This window comes from Geotrypetes seraphini, chromosome 2 (assembly GCF_902459505.1).
Source record: "Geotrypetes seraphini chromosome 2, aGeoSer1.1, whole genome shotgun sequence".
Lineage (NCBI taxonomy): Eukaryota > Metazoa > Chordata > Amphibia > Gymnophiona > Dermophiidae > Geotrypetes > Geotrypetes seraphini.
In genome coordinates this window covers 376,508,090-376,531,549 of record NC_047085.1, presented here as the reverse complement: position 1 = coordinate 376,531,549, position 23,460 = coordinate 376,508,090, and the positions used below count along the sequence as shown (strand labels likewise).

General features: G+C 44.4%; 1 protein-coding gene across 2 annotated transcripts in view; it reads left to right on the top strand.

Annotated features, from left to right (window-relative positions):
• Positions 1-23,460, top strand: part of MOCOS (molybdenum cofactor sulfurase) — a 406,383-nt gene that overhangs the window by 150,628 nt on the left and 232,295 nt on the right. The gene's annotated exons all lie outside the window — the stretch shown is intronic.

Genomic DNA, 23,460 nt, shown 5'->3' with positions numbered 1-23,460 from the left:
TGAAGTTCAGGACATCAGGACATCGGGGAAGGAGCAGGGAGAAATCGGCTGCTGGCTTGGGGGTGAGGGTAGAGAAAGAATCGTGGAAGTGGAGAAATTGGCACGATGGCTTTGTGGGGGCTAGGGGGAGAGAGAAAGAAAGGCAGAAATAAAGAGGGGTCAGGGGGAGAGAGAAAGAAAGGCAGAAATAAAGAGGGGGTCAAGAGGTAGAGAAAGAAAGGCAGAAAGAAAGAGGAGGGCCAGGGGGAGAGAGAAATAAAGAGGGAGGCCAGGGGAAGAGAGAAAGAAAGGCAGAAATAAAGAGGGGGGCCAGGGGGAGAGATAAAGAAAGGCAGAAATAAAGAGGGGACCCAGGGGGAGAGAGAAAGAAAGAGAGGGGGGGCAGAGAAGAAAGAAGGACCAGAGACTCATGAAATCACCAGACAAAAAGGTAGGAAAAATGATTTTATTTTCAACTTAGTGATCAAAATGTGTCCGTTTTGAGAATTTATATCTGCTGTCTATATTTTGAACTATGGCCCCCTTTTACTAAAACGCAATAGCGGTTTTTAGCGCAGGGAGCCTATGAGCATCGAGAGCATTGTGGGGCATTCAGCGCAGCTCCCTGCGCTAAAAACCGCTATCGCAGTTTAGTAAAAAGGGAGGGGGAATATTTGTCTATTTTTGTATAGTTGTTACTGAGGTGACATTGCATAAAGTCATCTGCCTTGACCTCTTTGAAAACCCATGGAATATAAATGATTAACATTTTCTCTGCGTACAGCATGTTTTGTGTTTTAAAAATTTTACTAGCTGATGCCCCGGCGTTGCACGGGTATTTAATTATAGCAATAACACTGTAAATGGATTCAAATAAAGATACTTTATAGTGGTGAATGAAATTATTTTTTTACAGCTTAATAAAAAGTACAATATTCAAATTATAATGTGAAATATTTGACAAAATGAATACAATACAACTAACGCAAAACGTGATTATAAACAACATTTTTAGTTTCACCTCCTGGAGCAAGAACATATAAATTCTTGGGTGAACCCAGCCCTGAGCAAGCAACATAGAATTGTGGGCTGCGAGACCCCCAGAACATATTACCCCAGGTAGTGAGGGATCTGCATACCAAGTTTCGTTCAAATCGGTCAAGCCGTTTTTGAATTACTGTGAGAATGGCAGCTTTTTACATTTTTTCCATTGACATGAATGGGTGAAATATGATTTTCTGTTTGTAGCTCCGCCCACATGTGCAGGTGGGCCGCGAGACCCCCAGAACATATCACCCCAGGTAGTGAGGGATCTGCATACCAAGTTTCGTTCAAATCGGTCAAGCCGTTTTTGAATTACTGTGAGAATGGCAGCATTTTACATTTTTTCCATTGACATGAATGGGTGAAATCTGATTTTCTGTTTGTAGCTCTGCCCACGTGTGCAGGTGGGCCGCGAGACCCCCAGAACATATCACCCCAGGTAGTGAGGGATCTGCATACCAAGTTTCGTTCAAATCGGTCAAGCCGTTTTTGAATTACTGTGAGAATGGCAGCTTTTTACATTTTTTCCATTGACATGAATGGGTGAAATCTGATTTTCTGTTCGTAGCTCCGCCCACGTGTGCAGATGGGCCGCGAGACCCCAAGAACATATCACCCCAGGCAGTGAGGGATCTGCATACCAAGTTTCGTTCAAATCGGTCAAGCCGTTTTTGAATTATCATGAACACATCTCCCACATAGTCAAAAATTGTTTCTTTAAACTACGGCAGATCAGATCAATTACCAAATTTCTAAATTTACCATCATTAAAGATTCTAATACATTCTTTCGTTATATCGAAAATTGATTATTGTAATGCCTTATTTATTAATATTACACAAAAAGAAAAAAGGAGATTACAGACCATCCAAAATACTGCTATAAAAATAATATATAATGCAAAAAAATACGATCATGTCTCCCCACTACTTAAAGACGCTCACTGGTTACCTATAAGTCACAGAACTTTGTTCAAAACAATGCTTCTCATCTTTAAGACTTTATTATACAATGAACCACAATTTATTTCAAAATCATTAATCCCTTACACAACCCAACGCCCATTACGATCATCGGAACAAAACCTGTTAACAGTACCGTCATTGAAAATCATAGGTACACGAAGAGCTGACATGTTTACAGTAATGGGACCACAATGGTGGAATGCAATTCCCCAATATATCAGAATGGAACAGGACATTACAACTTTTAAAAAATTGCTAAAAACTTATTTATTTAAAGACGCTTTTACTTCTGATTGACCTAAAAACGCTTTTTAATATTGGCTTAAATCTTATTGTTTTATTTATTTATTTTTTTTTTAAACTACTTAATTAAAGAGTCTTTTTAATTTCAAAGCGTTCACTTCCTTTAAAGACAGCTTTAGCTTGTGTTCTGATAAAGTTAAACCTATCCTTTTGTTTATCCCTTTTTTTTCGAACCCAACAGTGTAACTTTATGTTATTCCTTACCCCTCATGTATGTTTTATATAAAATGTAATGTGTAATTTGTCAATATTTGTTATATTTTAGCCTCTTGAATACTTTTATTTTGTTAATGTACATCGCCTAGAAATTTTGTAATAGGCGATTCATCAAATATTCAATAAAACTTGAAACTTGAAACTTGAATGGCAGCTTTTTACATTTTTTCCATTGACATGAATGGGTGAAATCTGATTTTATGTTTGTAGCTCAACCCATGTGTGCAGGTGGGCCGCGAGACCCCCAGAACATATCACCCCAGGTAGTGAGGGATCTGCATACCAAGTTTCGTTCAAATCGGGCAAGCCGTTTTTGAATTACTGTGAGAATGGCAGCTTTTTACATTTTTTCCATTGACAAGAATGGGTGAAATCTGATTTTATGTTTGTAGCTCCGCCCACGTGTGCAGGTGGGCCGCGAGACCCCCAGAACATATCATCCCAGGTAGTGAGGGATCTGCATACCAAGTTTCGTTCAAATCGGTCAAGCCGTTTTTGCGTGATCGCGGCACATACATACACACATACATACCTCCGATTTTATATATAGAGATTGTTGGTAGATCATTTTGACTTGGCCACAAAGGTAAGGGGGAGGGAGGGAGGGGAGCTGCTGAAAGACATCTAGTAATCCTTGCAGGCTTGACTGTGCAGGGAATTATTTTTGTAAAATCATGTTTTGTTATGTGACTGGCATTATCTAGACTTTAATTTCTATGAATGAATAGAATGAAAATGATATAAAATTACTTGCTTGCGGGGACCGCGTGTTCCGGCTCACACAAGGAAGGAGGGGGTGAAAGGGAAAAAGTTTCTCTTCCTTGGAAATAGATTCTGAAGTGACCTCATCAAAGAAGACCAGCACCAAATGTACAAGAAATCCCTTAAACAATGTCAAAAGAGCCCAAAATAGAAAACTGCTACTGCCTTGAGACTCCATTATTGAAGGAATCAACTTGAAATCACAGAAGAGACAGGAAAAGGTTAAATGCCTCATGGAATCCTCAGGTACAAAACACAAACCAAATTGTGAATGAAAACAGAGCAGACAGTAAGAATTATAAAATTGATGTCATTATCCATCTGGAAAAAAAGGCGTACTAGAAATAATGCCTCAGCAATACAATTTTCAGAAGTTCTATTTGCTCATGGTAAGGGAGAAGAGAGACTGCTAGTGATGGTGGGGGGACTGATAGAAGATATGAAAGAAGGGTGGTAGAAAGGAACAGATGGTAAAGGAGGGAGGGAAGGGTGGTGGTGGAAAGGAATAGAACAGACATTGAAAAAGGGTAGAGAGGAACAGACCCTGAAAGGAAATGTGGAAGGCAGAGTGGGGAAAAGACGCTGGAAGGGAAGAAGACAGATGCCAGACTATGGGGGAGCAGAGGGAAGAAGATGGGTGCTAGACGGGGACGGTGACGGGGCGGTGAATGGGACGGCAGTGGCGGTGACAGGGCGGTGAAGGGAACAGCGGTGATGGGGCGGTGCAGAGGATGGTGGGCTGGGGACGGTGCAGTGACGGGGACAGATTTTTTCCCCGTGTCATTCTCTAGTGCCTAGCTTAGATGTCACTAGGCAACTGTAATGTAGAGCAAAATCTCTGGCTTTACAATGCAAGCTCCTACAATGTAGATGCTTAGCGGTACTTAATTTGAATTTAGGAGCTGCTAAATGTGATTGTATTAGTGGCACATAGATTTGATTGATGTGCACTAGGTGCTATTTTTTCTTTTTTTTTGTAATTCTTTAAACACAGATTTGAACAAGAAAAACACACGGAACACAGAACCTAGGTGCCAGTTAAAGAATCTAGCCCTTTTTTTAAAATCCAAGATATTTTATTAGAGAATATAATTAGAAAAACAGTAGATGCTCAGCAATTAACATAGTTGAACTAATAAAAAAAGAACATAAGAAAGCAAATTGTTACATTAAATACTACAAAATACAAAAATTGGAAGCACAGTGCATTAAAAAAAGACGGGGGGAGGGGAAAAACTAATTATACCACTATACCATTTTCTCAAAAGGATTGAGACTAAGAAGAAGATAAAAGGGACCAATACTTGTGAAATGTTTTAATTGTTCCCAATTTTTCTGCTATCACCATTTCATATCTCTGAGGAAAAAGAATTGAGCTCCACCAAAAAGAGATATTTGGCCCTAACTAAATACTCCATTCATCTTTTTTTTAATCTTTACTAATTTTAAAGCCAAAAATAAGTGCAACATATTATACAGCCATTTACACTTTAACAGCACATAAATTTAAATCAGAGTTATATTATATGACAAATACATACATCATCCCCCCCATTCTACTTATCCAAAAATTTGCACTCAAAATAAAAAAAAAAAAATCTTCCCACCCACCCACCCTGGTCGTATATTATCAAAATCACTCCTTACAGAATTTTGTCAATGGCTCCCAAATATTCATAAACTTCCTATAATGTCCCTGTTGTATGGCCATCATGTGTTCCATTTTAAAAGTGACATAGAGATTCCCGCCAAAAAGTATAATTTAACCGATCCCAGTTTCTCAAAATAAGTTGAATGGCAACCCCTGTCATTATAAAGAGAAGTTTGTTATTCTGAGCAGATATTCAGCTTTTAGCCCTCATTAACGTACCAAATACCATTCATCTTTTTTTGGTGTATAAATTTAAAAAAATACACATACTCTATTTATTCACGAACTGAAATCATCAAAAATTAAATCCCTGCACTTATACTTTTTTGCGCATAATATACAGAACTCATTTTCCAGACTGTTAATCACACATGCTGAACTTTAAGAGCAACACAAGGTTATAGAAACTTATTATTATGTTTGTTCATTAACATGAACATTAAGGGCAGTTAGCATTAAAATATGCCAACCACCAACAAATGTAAAAGGTCAAATGTTGCTTTCATGCTATACTGCTCTTTTATTATTCCATTGAAGAGTGTTTATTGACTGGTGGCACTTGTTAATAAATACATCATTCTGGGGTCAGGCTATATTATTCATAATGATTTTCTGCTCATAGTTTAATTACTTCTGGAACCTATCTAGTTTTGTCATAAAGTGAAATTTTAGGAAGGATCAAGAATTATGTGGTATTGCACTTATATTAACATAGAAATATGATGGCAGATAAAGGCCAAATGGACCATTCAGTCTGCCCTTCTCCGGTAACCATTTTTTCTTCCTTTCTCTAAGCAATCCCACATCTTTATCCCACACTTTCTTAAATTCAAACTCAGTGTTCGTCTCCACCACCTGTACCACGCATTTGCCGCTCTTTCTATAAAATAGTATTTCCTTAGATTACTCCTGAGCGTATCACCTCTTAACTTCATCCTATGCCCTCTCATTCCAGAGCTTCCTTTCAAATGAGACTCGACTCATGCACATTTATGTCACATAGGTATTTAAACATCTCTATCATATCTCCCCTATCCTGCCTTTCCTCCAAAGTAAATTTCCTTAAGAAATATCAGGGAAATATACTAAGAAAAGCCAAGGTCAGAAAAAGCTTGCTATATAATCAAAACAACTGACCCTAAGAGTATTCTGTCTGAAGAGGGTGATCAAAAAAAACTTTTATAAAAGCTCAGAGATATGGAACTCTGGAGGGAAGGCTGAAAAACCTCCCTGTGTAAAGAGTTCACCTTCCAGTCATTGCTACTATATACGTTTTTTGATCACGCTCATAGACTAGGATTTTTTCATAAAATTTGAAGAACTTTACACAATTTCAAAATATGAGGGTAGTTTTCCTTTCTTCTTATGTCAATCATGCGAAGTCACTGCATAAACAGATTAGAAAAGCGTTCACTTAGCTTGCAAGAACAAGGTTAAAGGGGTCCCAACGTGGCCCCGTTTCGTTGCCTGCCTCAGGAGACCCGACTAGTGCATGTTTCAAAAACAGTCCTGAGAGCTTGTTCAACCTACTGACAGCTTCAACTGACCTCAAAGCTTTTCGAAAAGAAATCAAAACCATACTATTCAAGAAATTCATCCTAATTTCCTAACCCCACTCTTCTCCCCTCTCTCCCCCTCTTAGGATCCTCCCTTCAAAATGTGATTTAGACCTAACGCCTTTAACTGTATTCCTCTTCCTGAAAACGTCCAGCTATCGTTTTGATGTATTAGGCCCAACGTCTTTAATTGTATTCCTCTTCCTGGAAATGTCCAGTTATCTTTTTGTTGTAATCCCGCTTAGAACTGCAAGGTACAGGCGGAATAGAAGTCATTAATGTAATGTAATGTAATGTAAGCTTCGTGACAAGCAATCACATCACTGCTGGGTGGTTGAAAAAGTAACTTCTGAAGATCCAATAAACTTCTGGCGGTTGGAAGTTTATTGGATCTTCAGAAGTTACTGGCGAATATCCTGCGAATATCCTGCGAATATCCGGCTCTGACCCACCCCCGCCTCCCTCCCGCCTTCCTGGCCTTACCTGGTGGCCTAGCGGGTTTTCGGGGCAGGAGCGATCTTCCTACACTCCTGCCCCGTGCAGATCACCATTAGGAAATGGCTGCTGTGAGTTCCCGTAGTCTCTCGAGACTACGACGGGAACTCCATACAGCCATTTCCTAATGGCGATCTGCATGGGGCAGGAGCGTAGGAAGATCGCTCCTGCCCCGAAAGCCCGCTAGACCACCAGGTAAGGCCGGGATGCCGGGGGAAGACTTAAGGATGGGTTTTTTTGTTTTTTTTCCCCCTCCCCCAAAATTGTGAATATGTGAAATCGCGATTACTGAAACCGCGAATGGGGAGGGGGAAGTGTAATAAATTTAGCCTGCATCATTGTACGTGTGTCTGCAGTTTTCCTTGTTTTGCTTTCGTATTTCTCACTGCAGACTCTGTTGGTTTTTCTTTGTTTGTTTTAGGTTTATGCAGGAGCCCGTGGCTGCTTAAATCCGGAATATTGACTTCACTGGCTACGTGTTAGCCAGCTCTGTAAAAACTGGACACTCAGGCCTGGATTTTCTAAACGGCACCGTTGTTGGCAGTTGCCTTAAAAGTGGCTGTCGATCGCATGTCAATCATGCGGCACCACCGTTTAGAGAATTGCGCCTCCGGTAAAGGTAGGCCCCAGAAATGTAGGCCAAGGTTTTCAAAGCCTACATTTCCAGCACCTACCTTTGACATGAATTGCGCCTCCACAGGCGCTTTATGGCGCCTAATGCCATTTCCGGCATTAGCCAAGCCTACAGTGCCATTAGGCGCCGTAAAGCACTTACGGAGGCACAAGTCCAGTGCTCATTTTTAGGCACCAGTAGTCGTCTTGAAACTTGTTTTTAAAAGTCTTTTGGATGGCTTTTTTGCACTTTCTTAGGCACTGGTAGGGCGCCTACTGGCGCCTATGTTAAGGTGCCGTTTATAGAGTATGGGCCTCGGAGCTGAAGCCCTGATATGGCTCAGTTCTGAATATCTGGGAAAAACATCAGCAGCAGTCAGCAAAACGCTCATTGCCATCAGCTGAATGTTGATCCCCTAGGCTTATAAATTGAGACAAAAAAAATGACAAGCCTAAATATATGAGCATAACTTTTAAGCTCCTAAATTAAGATGAAGTTTCAGCTGCAAAATTATGCTCCTAACTGAAAACAGGGTGCAATATTAGGAGGCTAACATCGAGGAAAAATTTAGAAGTTCATTCTTATCTATCAGGTCTTTAGGAAAACAAGTCTGACAGACCAGTATTCAAGGCACGTTAAATATTCACCGGAGATAAACACATTACTTTATCATCTAAGAACATAAGAAGTTGCCTCCACTGGGTCAGACCAGTGGTCCATCGCACCCAGCAGTCCGCTCGCGCGGCGGCCCATCAGGTCCATGACCTGTAAGGTGATCCCTGTCTAAACCCTTTAATCCCCCTTGTCCTTCTATCTATACCCTTTCATAGCCTATCTCTACCTCTATCTATATCCCTCAATCCCCATATCTTTCAGGAATTTATCCAATCCTTCTTTGAAACCCGGTAACCAGGGCCGCCATCAGGGCAGTACCACCAGTCCTGCATTCAGGGGCCCAGAGCTGACAGGGGGCCCAGGCTCCCCCAGGGTCCTAGGCCACAGTCTAGGGGGAGGGGCGGTCCGCCCCACGTGGACAGGAGAGAGCTGGACGGGGGACCCGCGGAGTTCAATACATCTCGAGCCGCAAGGCTCGTCTTCTGTTCCTGCCTGCCCTGCAGCTAACATATAGCCGATCGCAAGCGTTCCCCGATGTCAGCGCTGACGTCGGAGGGAGGGCTTAAGCAAAGCCTGCCCTCCGACGTCAGCGCTGACGTCGGAGAATACTTCCGGTCAGCTATTTGTGTGCGGCAGGGCAGGCAGGAAACAGAATACAAGCCTCGCGGCTTGAGCTTCGTTTTGCTGAGAAAGTTGCAAAGATGGGCTGGGAGGCAAACGCGGAACACAAAAGGGGGGAGGGAGTGCGTTTTGGACACAAGGCATGAACTTGGGAGAGAGGAAGGGAGGGAAAGAGATGCTGAGGTGGGGGAGAGAATGCGTTTTTGGACACAGAAGAAATGGACTTGGGAGAGAGGAAGAGAGGGAAAGAGATGCTGAGGTGGGGGAGGGAATGAGTTTTTGGACACAGAAGGCATGGACTTTGGAGAGAGGAAGGGAGGGAAAGAGATGGTTGTGTACACGGGGAATAGAAGAAAGGATAATTTTTGGTCATAGGGAGGGAGTGAGGTACAGATAGTGGCATACCAGGGTGGGGGGGGCGGTCTGCCCCGCCCCGGGTTTACGTCCCAAGGGGGTGCACAGCTGGCCACCCTCCAGTGTTCTCCCTAGGCCGGCAAACTACGGCTCTTTAGCCACTTGAGTGCCACCGCCGCCATCGGGAACAGGCCAGCGCCAAGTTCTCCCTGCTTTTCCCCGTGGGGCCGGCCAACTCTTGCCACTCGCGTCAATTCTGATGTCGTAGAGGACGTTCTGGGCCAGCCAATCGCTGCCTGGCTGGCCTAGAACGTCCTCTCCGACGTTAGAATTGACGACGGGCGGCGAGAGTTGGTCGGCCCCGCAGGGAAGAGAAGCAGGGCGAACTCGGTGCCGGCCTGTTCCCGATGGCGGCAGTGGCAGCCTATTCCCCAGTGGCGGTGGCAGCATTTTCCCAATGGTGGTGGCATAGGGGAGGGCAGGGAGAAAGAAAGAAAGGGGGGACAGGAAGCCAGAAAGAAAGAAAGGGGGCAGGGTGAAACAAAGAAAAATGGGGCACGGAAAGAGAGAAAGAGAAAGACAGACATACAGAACGAAAGAGGGTGTAGAGAGAGAAAGAAGGGGGCAGGGTGAGAGAGAGAAAAACAGACATACAGAAAGAAAGGGGGTATGGAGAGAGAGAAAAAGAAAGAAGGGGCAGGGTGAAACAAAGAAAAAGTTTGGGGAGGGAATGAGGTCTGGAGGAGAGGAAGCATACAGGAGGCTGAAAGAAGGGAAGAAATATAAGAAATATTGGATGCACAGTCAGAAGAATAAAGTGCAACCAGAGACTGATGAAATTACCAAATGTAGGAAAAATGGTTTTATTTTCAATTTAGTGATCAAAATGTGTCTGCTTTGAGAATTTATATATGCTGTCTATATTTTGCACTATGGCCCCCTTTTACTAAACCGCAATAGCGTTTTTTTAGCGCAGGGAGCCTATGAGCATTGAGAGCAATTTTATCGCATTTTAGTAAAAAGGGAGGGGGAATATTTGTCTATTTTTGTATAGTTGTTACTGAGGTGACATTGCATAAAGTCATCTGCCTTGACCTCTTTGAAAACCCGCGGAATATAAATGATAATTAACATTTTCTCTGCGTACAGCGTGCTTTGTGAAATTTTATTGTTGGTAGATCATTTTGACTTGGCCACAAAGGTAAGGGGGAGGGAGGGAGGGGAACTGCTGAAAGACATCTAGTAATCCTTGAAGGCTTGACTGTGCAGGGAATTATTTTTGTAAAATCATGTTTTGTTATGTGACTGGCATTATTTAGACTTTAATTTCTATGTATGAATAGAATGAAAATGATATAAATTACTTGCTTGTTTTTATGTGCGTGTGCTGAAGGAAAGTGGAGAGAGAGTGGGCTGAGGACGCTGAAGGGAAATGGGGAAGAGAGAATGGGGAGAAGACGCTGATTTATAAATTGACAATTGTACAGAATATTGTTTCTTTTTTATATTCATCCATAGCTGCATGTTAATGATGTGCTCATATGCACTTATTTATCATCATAACATATACATCATCATTAACATGCAGCTGTGGATGTGTAAGGACAGGCTGAGGAGGATGGATGGGAAGGAAGGAAGGTGCACATATCAACATATCGTACATTTTTAACATGCATGATGCAGCTATAGGCAAGCAGAGGAGGATGGGATCATACAGATGTGTATGTTCAGATATGCGCTCAGATGTGTAGTTTTTTCTGGTATATTTATTAAGCTTACAGTATTTATAAAAACACATTTAATACTTGTTACAAAAAAATATTGTGCAATTGTGATCTACTTCTGGCCTACAAAGGTCAAAAGAAATCCTTAACTGAGATTTTACATTCAAAAGTGAATTATAGCTACTAGCACTATTATTTATTAGTTATTTATTATGCAGATGTTTGTTAGTTTGTTATTAGTTCAGTATTAGACATATGTTAGTTTAGAATAGATAGGTATAGATTAGTTTAGGTTAGATTAGGTCCCTGCTGAAAGAGTCTACCTTGACGTGGTTGCAGGCTTACAAATCTTTTGGTCAAAGAGTGCGGCGACAGAGAAAAGTATGTGTGTATTCGGCCCATGGAAGAAGGGGGGGAAGGGGTGCGTGGGGGGCCCAATAGGATTGCTCAGTAAGGGGCCCAGAAATTTCTGATGGCGGCCCTGGTGTACTCTGTCCTATCACAACCTCCGGAAGCGCATTCCAGGTATCCACCACCCTCTAAGTGAAAAAGAATTTCCTAACATTGGTTCTAAACCTGTCCCCTTTCAATTTATCCGAGTGGCCCCTTGTTCTTGTGGTTCCCAATAGGCTGAAGACCCTGTCCTTTTCTACCTTCTCTATGCCTTTCATGATCTTGAAAGTCTCTATCATGTCTCCTCTGTATATTTTGGGCTTCTTATACTGATAGTACTGGACTGAAAATCCATCTAACTGACTGATTCTATCTATATAGTAAAGGAGTAGAAAAATGATGGAACGAGAGCAAGCTGCAAAATGTATCCAGTTCGTGGCAATATTCAGCCTATATCCAGATAAATTATATGTTCAGTTTAGGCCTGCTGAATAATACCTGTTACGTTTAAATGTTGGCATCGATGTTTAAATTAACATTGGTCAATGCTACTGAAAATTTACCCCCCTTAAGATATAAACTGCTGCCATGATTAAATTAGCGTGTGACAATGACTGTCATGATTGTGTTCGCAAAGGAAGATGTTTCTCACAGTTTGATCACATAATATTGATCTGGAACTGCCTCTTGAAATGACCCTTCTTGATAAACTTCTGACACCGTCCAAGGTAGAATTGATTTTGATGAAGGAGCTTTATTTAAAAGGTCTGTTTATGGGCGACACGATGAGGGCACCAGAATTGATATGGAACAGTTAACAGCACTGAGATTCCTCCGTCTGCTCTCTGCTTATCCTATGTGCTGTTTTCCCTTGAGGGTGGCTTACCGTATTTTCACGCAAATAACACGCACCCGTATAAAACGCGCACACGGATATAGCGCGCAGAAATCACGATGATTTGCACAAAAACTTTGATATACCGCGCTCACGGGTATACCGCGCATGCTGCCCGACGCTCCTTTCGCCCGCCCTGACTTTCCGTGCGCTGTCCCGACTCTCCGTTCACCCCCCCTGACTTCCGTGCACTGTCCCCCCTTGAAGGTCTGTCCCCATCCTGAAAGCCTGATGCCCCCCCCCCGACGTCCGATACATCCCTCCCCCCCCCCCGAAGGACCGCCGACTCCCCAACAATATCGGGCCAGGAGGGAGCCCAAATCCTCCTGGCCACGGCGACCCCCTAACCCCACCCCGCACTACATTACGGGCAGGAGGGATCCCAGGCCCTCCTGCCCTCGACGCAAACCCCCCTCCCCCCCAAGAACCTCCGACCGCCCCCCAGCCGACCCGCGATCCCCCTGGCGACCCCCACGACCCCCCCACCCCCCTTCCCCGTACCTTTGGTAGTTGGGCCAGAAGGGAGCCCAAACCCTCCTGGCCACGGCGACCCCCTAACCCCACCCCGCACTACATTACGGGCAGGAGGGATCCCAGGCCCTCCTGCCCTCGACGCAAACCCCCCTCCCCCCCAAGAACCTCCTACCGCCTCCCAGCCGACCCGCGATCCCCCTGGCGACCCCCACAACCCCCCCACCCCCCTTCCCCGTACCTTTAGTAGTTGGCCGGACAGACGGGAGCCAAACCCGCCTGTCCGGCAGGCAGCCAACGAAGGAATGAGGCCGGATTGGCCCATCCATCCTAAAGCTCCGCCTACTGGTGGGACCTAAGGCGCGTGGGCCAATCAGAATAGGCCCTGGAGCCTTAGGTCCCACCTGGGGGCGCGGCCTGAGGCACATGGTCGGGTTGGGCCCATGTGCCTCAGGCCGCGCCCCCAGGTGGGACCTAAGGCTCCAGGGCCTATTCTGATTGGCCCACGCGCCTTAGGCCCCACCAGTAGGCGGAGCTTTAGGATGGATGGGCCAATCCGGCCTCATTCCTTCGTTGGCTGCCTGCCGGACAGGCGGGTTTGGCTCCCGTCTGTCCGGCCAACTACTAAAGGTACGGGGAAGGGGGGTGGGGGGGTCGTGGGGGTCGCCAGGGGGATCGCGGGTCGGCTGGGGGGCGGTCGGAGGTTCTTGGGGGGGAGGGGGGTTTGCGTCGAGGGCAGGAGGGCCTGGGATCCCTCCTGCCCGTAATGTAGTGCGGGGTGGGGTTAGGGGGTCGCCGTGGCCAGGAGGGTTTGGGCTCCCTTCTGGCCCAACTACCAAAGGTACGGGGAAGGGGGGTGGGGGGGTCGTGGGGGTCGCCAGGGGGATCGCGGGTCGGCTGGGAGGCGGTCGGAGGTTCTTGGGGGGGAGGGGGGTTTGCGTCGAGGGCAGGAGGGCCTGGGATCCCTCCTGCCCGTAATGTAGTGCGGGGTGGGGTTAGGGGGTCGCCGTGGCCAGGAGGGTTTGGGCTCCCTTCTGGCCCGATATTGTCGGGAAGTCGGCGGTCGTTCGGGGTGGGGGTGCGAGTGGTCCTGCCGGGGGGGGGGATGTATCGGACGTCGGGGAGTCGGCCGGGCAAGAGGGCTTGGGCTCCCTCTTGCTCCGATCGTGGATGCGGGTGTGGGTGGGAGCGCGTGCGAGCGGTCGTTCGGGGTGGGGGTGCGAGTGGTCCTGCCGGGGGGGGGGGATGTATCGGACGTCGGGGAGTCGGCCGGGCAAGAGGGCTTGGGCTCCCTCTTGCTCCGATCGTGGATGCGGGTGCGGATGGGAGCGCGTGCGAGCGGTCGTTCGGGGTGGGGGTGCGAGCGGTCCTGCTGGGGGGGTGAATCGGGCGTCGGGCGGGGTGGGAACTATGTTTTAAAACTTTGGTATACCGCGCTCACGCATATAACGCGCGAGGGGTATGCGCGGTAGGTAAAAACGCGTATAACGCGCGCGTTATATGCGTGAAAATACGGTATTTCATTCAATTAACTATGAGCCATCATGATTTGACTAACATCCAAAAGTAAAATAACGTACACTTGCCCCTCCCCATTCGCGGTTTCTGCACTCGATCGCAATTTTTTTCTGGGGAGGGGGAAAATTTAAAAAAACATATTTTTTACCTCCCTGCCGCCTTCCCGGCCTTACCTAGTAGTCTAACGGGCTTTCGGGGCAGGAGCGATCTTCCTACGCTTCTGCCCCGTGCAGATCGCCATGAGGAAATGGCTGTAGGGAGTTCCCGTTGTAGTCTCGAGAGACTACGAGAACTCCCAGCAGCCATTTCCTCGAGAGACTACGGGAACTCCCAGCAGCCATTTCCTCGAGAGACTACGAGAACTCACAGCAGCCATTTCCTCATGGCGATCTGCACGGGGCAGGAGCGTAGGAAGATCGCTCCTGCCCCGAAAGCCCTCTAGACCACCAGGTAAGGCCGGGAAGGCGGCAGGGAGGTGGGGGTGGGTCAGAGCTGGATAATCGTGGTTTTTCGCCATTCGTGGTCCGGCTCTGCCCGTATCCCCCGCGAATAATGAGGGAGAAGTGTAATAGACTCAACAGTTTGGTTATGGCATAAAACCAGTGTGTCTGAAGATCTCTCTCAAGTTGAAACTTCTTGTATGGGGTCATAATTAGGGTTACTAGATGTCCGGATTTACCCAGACATGTCTTCTTTTTAGACGGCATGTCCGGGCGTCTGGAAGGCTTTTCAAAACCCAGCACTTTGTCCAGGTTTTGAAAAGCGGATTGCGTCGGAAGGGCTATCCGCGCATGTGCGGATGTCCTCCTGACCAAGATTAGCAGGCTGAGGGGGTGGGGCTAAGGGTATGGTGTGGGCATAACGGGGCAGGGATGGGTAGAACTGGGCCAACCTGGGGGCGGGTATATGGGTCCAGATTTTACATACATAAAATCTGGTAACCAAGAAGCTCAAACTACATATGTGGATAGCATTCGAGTAGGGTGATCCTGGGCTTAAAAATGTCAGGAAAGTTTATATGGTGGACCGTGGTGATAGGGTTGGAAAAAATACAAAACAAACCAGAAACAAAACAACAGGACCTCTAAAATGAAAGAACCCAAATGAAATTGTGGCTGTGCAACCCCCAATAAAGTACTGTACTCATGTAATTATTCTGTAAGGGGGGATTTTGGTTATGGGAATTAGGAAATATTCCTTAACGTCTTCAAGGAATATATGCATGCATTCTCTGTAGGTAATGTGCTTAAGATGCTGATTAATGCATGTAAATGAGCTGTTATAAAAACAGGTCACATGGTGCAAGCCAGTGTGTACTTGTGCAAAAGTCATGTTCCAGCCTGGTTTTGGGTGGGGAATGGATACAGTCACATTTTATATGCATATTTTATTAAATATTCTCTATTACACTTATACCCGCTGTCAAGCAGGCAAAAGAGTGTTTTCAATCTAGACAGGATTTCTGCTAGCTTCTCATAAAGATACATTGGCACCTGTTTGTCTGGTGTTATTAACCCAGGCACCCAAGCCACCTAGATGCAGGCAGCAAGAATGCTCACAAGTGCTGGCATGCTAGTCATTATTTATTTTAAAAAAATTGTATACCCTGCTACATCCACAGTTCTGAACAGGTTACATAACAACATTCATAATACTAATGCATTAATATGCATGATATAGATATTTATGTTTGTCTCACGGGAATTCACGGCAGCCATTTATGTTCACGGCTCAGCACGGGGCAGGAGCATAAGAAGATTGCTCCTGCCCTGCTTCACCACTAGACCACCAGACTTTATAAAGTAAGTTGTGGAGGGATCTGAGAGGTAGGAGGGAGGGGGGGTCAGTCAGCCCTAAGTAAGTTGTGGAGGCTTTAAAAATAAGTTGTAGTGAGGTCCGGTAGGGGGATAAGAACTGCGAAAAACTGAAGTTGCGAGTGCCAAACCCATGAATATGGAGGGGGGAAGTGTAATATAAAATAGTCACTATACAGTAGAAACATAGAATATGACGGCAGAAAAGGGCTATATCCCATCAAGTTTGCCCACGCTAATGACCCACCCTCAGACTTATCCCGCTAGAGATCCCACATGCATAACCCATTTCTTTTTAAAATCTAGCACGCTGCTGGCGTTAATCACCTGCAGTGGAAGTTCATTCCAATGATCGACCACCCTTTCGGTGAAGAAATATTTCCTGGCGTCGCCATGAAATTGCCTGCCTCTGATTTTTAGTGGATGACCTCTTGTGGTCGAAGGTCCTTTAAGAAGGAAGATATCGTCTTCCACCTTGATGCGGCCCGTGATATATTTAAATGTCTCAATCATGTCTCCCCTCTCTCTACATTCCTCGAGCGAGTATAGCTGCAGTTTATTCAGTCTTTCTTCATATGGGAGGTTCTTGAGTCCCGAGACCATCCTGGTGGCCATTCGTTGAACCGACTCAATTCTCCACACCTCTAACCTTATTAGAGCAGAATCTTACCTGTATCTAAAGTAGACTGACTTCCTTGGAGAAAAAAAAAGCAGCACATTTTTTCCCCGACACACTAGCATAACAATTAGAAAGATGCAAAGTCCACTCTTAATGGGGAAAGTTACATTATACGAGGGTTGATTCATGGCAAGTATTTTTTTCTCTCTCAAAAATGTGCCTACTCTGGAAATCTAATGCAGTCAAACCTGTTTTGCGAGTAACATGGTTTGCGAGTGTTTTGCAAGACGAGCAAAACATTCTCGCAAACCGAGCATTGACTCGATTTGCGAGGACACCCCCTTCCCCCCCCCCCCGAGAACCAGCATCACTCCCCCCCCCCCCCACTTGCGAATGCCCTTCTCCTTGCAAACAGCATTCAGCCTTACCCCCCATCTGACACCAGCACACAGCCCACAGGACATGCCGGTGCCGGTGAAAGAAGTTCCTGCCTCTTGCCTGGGCCTTGAGCATCTGCGCAGAGCATCACTGGACAGAGCAAGAACCAGAAGACCTTGAGCATTCGCAGATGCTCAAGGCCCAGGCAAGAGACAGGAACTTCTTTCACCGGCACCGGCATGTCCTGTGGGCTGCGTGCCGGTGCCAGATGGGGAATAAGGCTGAATGCTATTTGGGCGGGGGGGGGGGGGTGCCGGTTCACACGGGGGGGGGGGGGGTGTTCGCGAGCAGGAGGGGAACGTATCAAGCGAGTTTCCCTTACTTCCTATGGGGAAACTCACTTTGATATTCGGGTAATTTGGTTTACGAGCATGCTTCTGGAACGAATTATGCTCTTAAACCAAGGTTCCACTGTATATATGTTTGAAAGTGTGTGACATGTACTTCTTAATGTTGCCACCAGATGGGAGATGATTGCTGTTGAAATTGTTACTTTATTATGGCATACAGTGTGCAACCATGAACAACAAAGTACAAGTACAAACTGTTTAATTGTTAACATCCTTCAAAGTCGTATCCTAGGTTTAACTGTTAACATCCAGGACATTCTAACTGCATTTTGGTGAGAAGTGAAACACATTAGTAAATCAAATGCAGCTGATGACATTCACTGCCTTCCCCATAAGAACAGTCTTGCTGGATCAGACCAATGGTCCATCTAGCCCAGTATCCCATCTTCACGGAGGCCAATCCAAGTCAAAAGTACCTGGCAAAAACCCAAATAATAGCAGCATTCCATGCCACTGATCCAGGGCACTATAATCCTATGGCACTATCTTAAATATGTCTTTCAAGTCCCCTCACATATATATACCAATCACAACTATAGGACTTGTATACATCACAAATATCCCTTATTCTATAAAGGAAGCCTCAGCCCCACCACTCCACCGCTATGTTAATTCTTGCTTGCGGGAAGAATTACATGGCACTTCATCATTGGCTGTACCTTTATATTATTTCTATTTTAGTGCTGTGTATATCTTTATATTTTTCTATCTTTATATTATCTTTATATTTCACTTCATAAATAAGTTATATTTCGCTTCATAAATAAGTTCTCAAAAAGTTGTCTATGTACTTAGCTTTTCCATCAGTCAACGCCTGGGAGTCTGACCCGACATGACATGTTTCGCACCCAACAGTGCTGTATCAAGGGTCTCCTGAGGGCGTGCGTGTCATCCGACTCTACAGTGACTATGAGATCTTTTTCTCTCATAGTCACTGTAGAGTCGGATGACACGCACGCCCTTGGGAGATCCTTGATACAGCACTGTTGGGTGCGAAACATGTCATGTCGGGTCAGACTCCCAGGCGTTGACTGATGGAAAAGCTAAGTACATAGACAACTTTTAGAGAACTTATTTATGAAGTGAAATATAACTTATTTATGAAGTGAAATATAAAGATAGAAAAATATAAAGATATACACAGCACTAAAATAGAAATAATATAAAGGTACAGCCAATGATGAAGTGCCATGTAATTCTTCCCGCAAGCAAGAATTAACATAGCGGTGGAGTGGTGGGGCTGAGGCTTCCTTTACTGATCCAGGGCAAGCATAGGCTTCTCCCATGTCTCTTTCAACAGCAGATTATGGACTTTTCCTTCAGGAACTTATCCAAACCTTTTTTTAAACCAGTTACATTAACTGGTCTTACCACATCCTCTGGCAATGCATTCCAGAGCTTAAATATTCTCTGAGTGAAAAAAAAATTTCCTCCTATTGGTTTTAAGAGTATTACTCTGTAACTTTATCGAGTGTCCCCTAGTCTTTGTAATTTTTGACAGAGTGAAAAATTGATCCACTTGTACCCGTTCTACATCACTCAGGATTTTGTAGACTTCAATCATATCTCCCCTCAGCCGTCTCTTTTCCAAGCTGAAGAGCCCTAACCTCTTTAGTCTTTCCTCATATGAGAGGAGTTCCATCCCCTTTACCATCTTGGTCGCTCTTCATCTTTTTTGAGATAAGGAAAACAGAACTGAATGCAATACGCAAGGTGAAGTCGCACCATTGAGCGATAGAGGAGCATTATAACATTCTTAGTCTCGTTTACCATCCCTTTTCTAATAATTCCTAGAATCTTGTTTGCTTTCTTGGCTGCTGCCACAAATTGGGTGGAAGGTTTCAACGTATTGTCCATGATGACACCCAAATCTTTTTCTTGAGCGCTGACCCCCAAGCATCTGGTAACTATGATTTGGATTATTCTTCCCAATGTGCATCACTTTGCATTTGTCCACATTAAATTTCATCTGCCACTTGGATGCCCAGTCTTCTAATTTCCTAAGGTCTTCCTGCAGTTTTTCACAGTCCGAATGCGTTTTAACAACTTTACTACTACTATTTATTATTTCTGTAGTGCTGAAAGGCATATGCAGCGCTGTACATTTTAACATACAATAGACAGTCCCTGCTCAGAAGAGCTTACAATCTAATTTAGACAGGACATTTCAGGGTTGAGGAGATTATGGTAGAGGAAATGATACAGTGGGTATAGGTATCTGAAAGCAGTGAATGGGAGTTAAGAGTTAAAAACAGTTTTTAAAAAGTGGGCCTTTAGCTTGGATTTGAACACTGCCAGGGATGGAGCATGACGTATTGATTTAAGCAGCCTGTTCCAGGCATACGGTTCCACAAGAAAAAAGGGACGGAGTCTGGAGTTGGCAGTGGAAGAGAAGGGTACAGATAAGAGGGGTTTGCCCGATGAGCAGAGATTATGGGGGGGAGCATAGGGGAAGATGAGTGAGGAGAGATATTGGGGGGCTTCAGAGTGAATGCACTTGTATGTCAGCAAGAGGAGTTTAAACTGTATTTGGAAATGGACGGGGAACCAATGAAGTGACTTGAGGAGAGGGGTAAAGTGAGAATAGCAGCTCTCACAGAATATGAGTCGTGTAGCAGAATTTTGAACGGATTGAAGAGGTGAGAGATGGGTGTGCGGGAGGCCCGAGAGACAGTTTAGTGTCATCTGCAAATTTAATTACCTTATTTGTAATTCCAATTTCCAGATAATTTATAAATAAGTTAAATAGTACCAGTCCCGGTACAGATCCCTGCGACACACCACTATTTACCCTCCTCCATTGAGAAAAATGGCCATTTAACTCTACCCTTTGTTTTCTGTCCGATAACCAATTCTTAATCCACAATTAAACATTGTCTCCTATCCCATGACTCTTTAATTTTCTCAGGAGCCTCTCATGAGGAACTTTATCAAAAGCTTTCTGGAAATCTAGATACACTACATCAACTGGCTCACCTTTATCCACATGTTTATTCACACCTTCAAAGAAGTCAAGCAAATTGGTGAGGCAAGACTGGCTGAACACATGCTGACTCTGTCTCATTAAATCATGTTTGGGTACATGTTCAACAATTTTATTTTTTATAATTGTTTCCATTATTTTGCCTGACATTGAGGTCTGCAAGACCCCGGATCTCCCCAGAACTCTTTTTAAAAATTGGCATAACATTGGCCAACCTCCAATCTTTAGGTACTACAGATGATTCTAGCAACAGGATACAGATCAAAAACAACAGATCAGCAATTTCATGTCTGAATTCCTTCAGTACCCTAGGATGTATACCATCCGGTCCAGGTGATTTATCACTCTTTAACTTGTCGATTTAGCTTAGTATGTCTTCCAGGTTCACCGAGATTTCTTTCAATTCCTCCACCCCATCACCCTTGAAAATCATTTCCAGTTCAGGAAGATTTCTTATATCTTCTATAAAGACAAAAGCAAAGAATTCATTCAGTCTCTCTGCTAAGGCTTTATCCTCCTTGAGCATACCTTTTACTCCTTTAATACCCAATGGTCCAACAGATTCCCTCATAGGTTTTCTGCTTTTGATGTACCTAAAATATTGTTACTATGAGTTTTGGCCTCTGCTAAGTTGTTCTTCATATTCTTGCTTAGCTTTCTTTATCAATGCTTTGCGTCTAACTTGCCATGTCATGCCAACTTGTCTTCTTATCTCCTTCATTGAGATCCTTTCCATTCTTTAAAGGATGTTTTCTTGGCTGTAATAGCCTCTTTCACTTCCCTTTTAACTACACCCGCTCTCATTTTCTCTTCTTTCCACCATTTTTAATACATGGAATACATCTGGTCTGGGCTTCTCCGATGGTATTTTTAAATAGCATCCACACTGGACAACCTGGTTTGGCAGCAAATGCCAGAATTTAAATGATGGTGGGTAGACCTTGTAGGGGATGGAGGGCACTCCCTGAAGGAGCATATGAGCAACAGGACTGCACTAGAAAAGAGAGCTAGAGAGTGTATGTACTTGTTTGTGTTTCTGGAGAGGACAGTTTCGAATAAATAAAGCTTCCCTTTGAAAATCTGGGCTGGGATGGAAAGGTTCATTGGCACCTATGCAGACACTAAGGCCCCAATGAACAAAAACCAGTCTTACTTGCAAGGAAACTCTCCTGTCCATACACGAAAGGGTTCTCCTTGACTACTACCGATCATTGTAGAAGCCACCAAAAATCCTATGCTAATGCTTTACAAGGAGCTCATTAGTATTCTAAAGAGCACTTTGTGTTATTATGTACAGCAAGGAATCCAAAACCATCTCAATGTCCTTGAAGTTCCTTTAATTTTCTTTTAACTTTTTTTAGGCCTCAGACTAGCCATTAGGTGCCATGCATTTCCATGGTCACCAAACAAACTTATGGCAATGGCATCCTCATTAGCCTCATTATATATTTTTTCACATTTTTCTTATTTAAAGTGCTCAGTGCTATTTTTCTTTAGTGTCTCATATAACTTAATTCTTAAAATTATTATAACTTAATTGACCATAGAAATGCATGGCACCTAATGGCTAGTCTGAGGCCTAAAAAAAGTTTAAAAGAAAATTAAAGGAACATCAAGGACATTGAGATGGTTTTGGATTAGTTATGTTTTCAATGTCTTACATTTGACTGCAGGAGATACTGTTGAAATGTACAGCAAGGAAGCATGCTTCCTGTGTAAACTTTACCGGCAGGAGCTTACTTTCCTGTACAGCTATGACAGCCAACCCCCAATGCCCAATTAAAACAAACATCCCTCCCCCATCAATCTGCCTCCCATCCCCCTTCCACCGAGCCCTCCAAGACATCCCCCGCGACCCCCCATATGTTAAAAAAATCAGCAGGATGGATGCCCACTCCCCCCTGCTTGAGGAAGCTCCAACACCCCACTACCACCACAAACACACACAACATTTTTGCTGAAAATCTGATAGGAGGGTTGCCCACTTCTTCCTTCCAGCAGGCCCACCTTTTCAAAATGGCAGGCCTTCCCCTTCCTAGAGCATCCTGGGATGCATCAGGGAGGGGCCTAAGGCCCAGATTGGCTTAGGCACCTTAAGGCCCCTCCTCGGGGGGGCATGCGGGCTCTGGCAATTTTTAAAAAACATTTTTTAATGTGCACAGCTGTTGTGCATGTGCATGTGCACAACAGCTGCACCCATTAAAAAAAGCCGGTTTAGCTGATTGGGGCAGGGAAATCCCTGATCAACTGGACCGGCAGAACTCCCTAAAGCCACCAGTTGACAGCTTCGGGGAATTCAGACGGTCCAGCTGATTGGAAATTCCCCTGCTTCAATCAGCTGCACCAGAAGACAGGGAGAGCAGGGGCTGCTTTTTTTTTTTTTACAGGCAGGCAGCAGAAGGAGCTGTGCTAGCGATTGCTTTGCTAAGGAAGCGCCAGGCAGTTCCTCCCCCTTTTACTGGTGATGTTCTGCATGAACAGTATGCATATAATTTGTATGTTATTGTGGTGAGCATTGCTAGTAACAGAAAAATCGCTCCCACCACGGTATTTTTGTGCATCAAGGCCTAGGTGGAGAGTACTTTGTTAGCCTAAGGAATTTAATAATAATAATCAGTTTATATACCGCAAGGCCGTAAAGTTCTATGCAGTTTACAATAGTTGAAAAAATAAACAATAAAAGAAGTTTAATAGAACTAAAAAAAGTTAAAAGCCAATAATTAGAAACGCTAAAATGATCAAAATAGTGCATAATAAAATTTTACGAATTAGCTGACTAAATACTTCAAAAACAGATATGTTTTTAGATGTCTCCTAAATTCTCCATAAGTGTCAGTAAGCAAAAGCAATTGTTCTAAATCCTTACCCCATAACGCTGCTTGATATGAAAAAAGATTTTGATGATGTTTTTTAAGTTTACATCCTCTTCTAACAAGCGGAAAAACAAAATTCAGATGTGAGTTTCTCTTATGTCTGTTGGTTGCAAAAGAGAAAAGCTCAATTATATATTTGGGAGCTAAATCAAACAAAGCCTTAAAACAGAAGCAACCAAACTTAAACTTCACCCGTGCCTCCATTGGC